Below are 5,675 nucleotides of genomic sequence, written 5' to 3' on the forward strand. Positions count from 1 at the left end.
TTCTAATTTTCTTTCTCTTCCATTTCTCCATCATTTACCTGCTCCTCTCCATTGCGTTCAGAATCTCTCAGTGTTTGGGTTCATCTTGTGAGTAACATGTCATGCTTCTGCAATATCTTAAATGGCAGGCATTATCTTTGATATGGTCTGAATTCACTGTGGATCCCTGGACTTGTAGTCATTTCGGGTTATCTCCCTGTGCAGGCCCCATGAAGCTGGTCAGGTGGTCATCCATGACTCACCCCTTGCCTGATCTACATTAATGACCTTTTGCTAGGGTTTCTCTCTGAGACGCACTCCTGCTCAGGACTCATGGTGGTGCCAGGCAGGGTTCCTCTAGTGTTCAGTTTGCTCCCACTACTGGGAGCACATCCAGGTCTGTCCGGCACCAGACTGATGGTTGATTCAGGCTCCCTTTATTCAGAGATTGTTAGGAGTTCACAGGTCAGAACACTGAACATAGACACAACTGTCTCCTGTCTGCCACCTACAGATGCACAGATAAAGCAGCTGCAATGTTTCTAGGGTCCTAATGATCCCTACTTATGGCTCACTTGCTGGAGCTTCTCTGCTCGCTGAGGTTGCAGTTCTGCAACTCTGGGCCCAGTTCTAAGCCACCCTTTTATCGTGGCCATTGCTTCTTTTCATATTCCTTATTCCCTTTGCATCTATACCTAAGATATCATGACACGGACTCAGATCGAAGCTGCTTTTTAAAATGTTTTTAAATTAAAAACATAATTAGCCACAGTGAGTACCTAATATTACTGAAACATAACTGAGGGAACATGCTTTCAGTCCTACCTATAGGTTTAGGTTTTCCAAAACCTACCTTAATTAGGGTTCTCAAAGGCTTTGATCCCCTTCCAGCTCACTGTCAAAGGGTAGGGGAGAAAAGATGGTAAGTAGGACACGAGGATGTAGACCTGTTAAGAAGTCCAGGTCAAAGGTGTCATCAAGCAGGAGTCTGCACCTGTGGCACGATCCAGTAGGAAGAGCCAGGTCTTCACCAAATCGGTACTAGTGAGTTGATCAGAACCAGCAGGGACACCAGGAGACCTTCTCTGCCATGCCTCTCAATGAAGTAGAGATCAGCAAAGAAGCGAGACCAACGGAATGTTGCAAGGCAGGCACCATATATACATATATACAACCACCATAACAAGATAAGATGGATGAAGCTAAGAAGTGCATGCTGACAGGAACCGGATATAGAAGTCTCCTGAGAGACACAGACAGAGCATGTCAAATAGAGAGGTGAATGCCAGCAGCTAACCACTGAACTGAGAACAGCCCCCCCCCCCCCCCCCCGTTGGAGGAATTAGAGAGAGGATTGAAAGAGCTGAAGGGGTTTATAACACCATAAGAAAAATAATGCCAACCAATCAGAGCTCCCAGGGACTAAACCACTACCCAAAGATTGTACACGGACTGACCCATGGCTCCAGCTGCATATGTAGCAAAGGATGACCTTGTTGGGCACCAAAGGATGGAGAAGACCTTGGTCCTGCTGAGGTTAGACCCACAGTGTAGGGGAATGTCATGGGGACAGGAATGGGGGCATTGTTTGGGGAGGGGAACACCCTTATAAAAGAAGGGGAGGGGGAGGAGAGAGGGAGCCTATGGACAGGAAATTGGGAAAGGAAATAACATTTGAAATGTAAATAAAAATATCCAATAAAAAAGATTTCCATGATATTTTCTTTTTTGGTTGTTTGAGATTTTCATACACAGGTGAACATAGTTTGGTCAAATACACCTGTTTCCCTCTCCTTTCTTTTTTTTTTTTTTTAAACTACAGGTCACCTTTAATCTCATCTTCATGTTCTATACTTTTATACTCATGGAGTCCTTATAGCACTGCCAATATGTGTACAATTAGACAGTCATCCTCAGGAGCATGGGCTGCCTATCAGTCACTGCACATGAAGAAACTTGACTCTCTCTTGCCCAGTAGCCAAGTCGACAGCTTCTAAGCAAGGGTGGGAATTTGCAAGTCTTTCCCCTACTCCAGATGGAGTTGACTTGCTTGAGTTCTGCACACGTATTTTAATCAAATATTTTACATATCTTTAATTACACCACGTAAAGAGTTGTGGGTTTTTGTGGATATCTTTTATTTACATTTCAAATGTTTCTGGTTCATAAACCCCCTATCCCATCCCTCCTCCTGCTTCTTCTACGGAGGTGTTCCCCCTCCCCAACCACCTGCCCCTTCCCGCCTTCCCATCCTGACATTCGCCTACACTGGGGCGGGGTCTTATTATTTGTATATTCATAGTATCTACAATTAGTTGAACTACAGGTCCACAAGTAGAATTTGTTACTTATAATATCTTCCTTCAAATGTCAGTTTTATAGATCCACTAGATAGACATTTAGTTTGTTTGAGATCTACTACATATAAATATATTGCCAAAATCTGGGGACAGTTAATGTTATAAAACTCTGTACAGATGACCTTTTAAATGATGCAAAATATCATATCCATTCAGTTACAATGATTTAATTAAATGCAATCCTATTTCTTTCTGTGACCACAGGCTATTTGGGAGTAGAGTTGGAGCCTGCATATCCATGTTTCTTAGAAGACATTTGGAAACGATTTTTTCCACACCTTTCTCATCATTTACCTTATAAAAATTAAAGCATGATGAACTCAGTTTCTACATACTGCCTTATGGCATGCTTGCATATTTCTTTATTTTGTCTTTCCTAGTGGTGAAAGAAGCTTAATCCATTTTTTCAAGTTCAGCTGTGGGCTCCATATCAGTTTAAAGGAACAGGTTAGTAATTTAGCTAATCCTAGCATTGTGCCTATTCAAGCTGCATTACATGTTTAAGTTCACGCTGTTTGTGCTCACAATTTACAGATTTTATTTGGAATAATGACATAAGATGCCCAGTGAAAGACTGTCAGTGAGAAAATGGTAAAGGTTCAGTATCTATCATATTATGTTGGATTCATTGAGGGAGGAGGAGGTTAAGATCCCGGGTGAATGTAGCAGTTTATCTGTGACTCCTATGGTGAATATTTTCCTTTCCTATCCTTGACTGTAGGCTTTTGTATTCACAGCTAAGATTGGACAAGAGAATACTAATGGAGAAGGTTTTTTAAGTGGGTCATTTGATCTGGATTCTTTCTAATATTGTCTTCGCAGTACAAGAACTAATAAGGATTCTTCTCCTACAGCTCAGACAGTCTGTCAATTATTCCTCCTGAGTGATCTCTACACACAATGATTCAGAACTTGCTTGTATACAATGATCATTATTTCAAACAGAAAGCTTGCAGGACCCCATGCTTTAATGTGACACTGTGTGGGATGCAAACCTTACAGAACAATCCTGAAGCAAGCGTCTATGAAGCAATACTAATGAGAGTTCTGTTTATCAAGTCACGGCAGTGTACACAGTGATGAAATGCTGCTCCTCTGGTTGTTTCTGTACTTGACTTTAAAGGCCCCTGTCAATAGATGCCAAGATCAATTAAATGCGATTGAATATGACAGCATTTCATTAGCAAAAATAATCAAGAAAAAGATGGAGAGAGAGAGACTAGTTTTGGGGATACCTGGACCACAGTTTTAAAAAAAAGGGTGACAAAGTCCCAGAATTTTTAATGCCCAGACAGAGGTATCAGGGGTTAAAGACATACCTTGGTTACGTAATAAACTTAAAATTAGTCATGGATACAACATATGCTGCTTAAAAATAAAATTAAAATACAGAACCAAACAAATAAGTAAATGAACAAAAATGTGAATGTAAATATACATTGTGTATAGGGGCTTAGAAAAGCTACAGAGAGCTCTTCTAACTCACATGGCTAACCAGATTTCTTTCCGTAGAGTCCTTTATCATAGGCTTGGGAGATTTTGTACATAATGGTTTGGAACAAAAATGGAAATGGACTTTAGAATCTAACTGTGTCAACTGTGCTCCTTGTTGGAAAGTCATCCAGAGTATCCCAAATATGCCCGTCTTAGTCTTTGCGCAATGGGTATACATATTCTTTGATAATGAATGTATGTGCGAGGGTGACGTGGACTTGTGGACATCATATGCTTTGGCCAGAAGTCATCTTCTCTTATTATTTCTCAGGAGTTATTTATTTCTCTTTATGCAACAGAGTATCTCTTCTTCCTACTGGGATGGAGACTCACCAATTAGGTTCAGTGGGGGCTGTTGAAGCCCAGTTTGGTTCTCATGCTTGCAATTTGAACTCTTCATATGCACTGATGATAGCTTATTGATAGAGATGCTAATTAATAAAAATAGTATTTGGAATTCACTACAGCTTCATATGTGAAGTTACTTTGTAATTGCAAAATTTTACTTATTCTTGAATTTGAAAAATGCACACATTAAAAGCAAAACAGTTCTGTGATTTATCTTACAATGACATCATTTTAAAAATTTGTTAGGATGTGCTTCTGTTTTCGCCTCTTATTGAAAATAAGATTCTCCCCTCCCTCTCTCCTGCCAGCTTCTCTTGATCTTTGTTCGTATCGAGATACACTGCTGTTCTACCTCTTATTAGAAAGCAAATGGGCTCCTAAGTGATAATAATTAAATAAAACAATATATAACAAAATAAATTTTAATCAGATAAACGAAAGCTAACACATTAGAACTATGTAACACAAACATAGGAGAAAGATCCCAAGAAAAGGCACAACAATCAAGCACCCTTTTGTTTGCATCAATAAAACCCAACAACAACAACAACAACAACAACAACAACAACAACAAGAAGAAAACGTTGAACAGGAAGTCATAGTATATACACAGAAGACCTGGTGCAGACCCATGCATTCAACATCAGTCCTTATAAATTCGTATGAACTTTGATAAGGTTGCCTGGAAAGGCTTCATTTCTTCATATCACCTGTCTTGTCTGGTTCTTTCTCTCTTTCTACCTCGTCTTCTGTGGGGCTCCCTGAGCCCCGAGGTCAGCGATCTGATAGAGCTTTCTTATTTATGCTGGAGTCTTCCGGGTCTCTGGACCTCTGCATGTGTACAGATAGCATTCTTTTACAGCATGTTTCGATTTTAACTTTTTGTCAGGTTCTGATGAAAGGTTTGGAAAATGTATTTTTTTATTTTTTTTAAATGTATTTTTTAATTGGTGAATTTCAAATCAATTGTAAACTATTTGTGCTAATGCAGAAGTGTAATCTTTGCATGTAGATGAACCCTAAGGAAGGTATAGTTACAAAAACATCAAGTAGTGGGAGGAACGTTCGGACAAGACCTTTGGTTTCTAACATTCAATATTTAATAATTTTATTACCAGAGAAAATGAGAAAAATTGTTAATTAATTCTAGTTAAATTTCATACCATTTGAATTTCTTTTATTTAAGCACTACTCATTATTACAAAAGTTTCAGGTTTTTAAATAAAGAATCCCTTAGAATTTTTATTAACTGTTTTTGTGTGCACATGTGTGCTGGTGTAGTTGAGTGCACATGGCATCGGAGCACCTGTTGAAGACAGAATAACTTGTCATAAGTCTTGGAGTTGGAATCCTGGGAACTTGTGACTCCACGGGAGGAATGGGAACAAAACTCTAGTCCTCTGAAAGAACACGAAGGTCTCCTCGTTGCTGAGCGTCCTTTAGAGCTCTTTACATAAATAACACATTAACTGTTATTTAAAACCAGTGGCAGGA

The 5,675-nt window shown here is 39.4% G+C and overlaps 1 pseudogene; it reads right to left on the reverse strand.

Moving 5' to 3' along the window:
- Positions 1-415: 415 nt before the first annotated feature.
- Positions 416-532, reverse strand: LOC120097269 (small nucleolar RNA SNORA17; annotated as a pseudogene).
- Positions 533-5,675: the final 5,143 nt, after the last annotated feature.

This window comes from Rattus norvegicus, chromosome 15 (genome assembly GCF_036323735.1).
Source record: "Rattus norvegicus strain BN/NHsdMcwi chromosome 15, GRCr8, whole genome shotgun sequence".
NCBI lineage: Eukaryota > Metazoa > Chordata > Mammalia > Rodentia > Muridae > Rattus > Rattus norvegicus.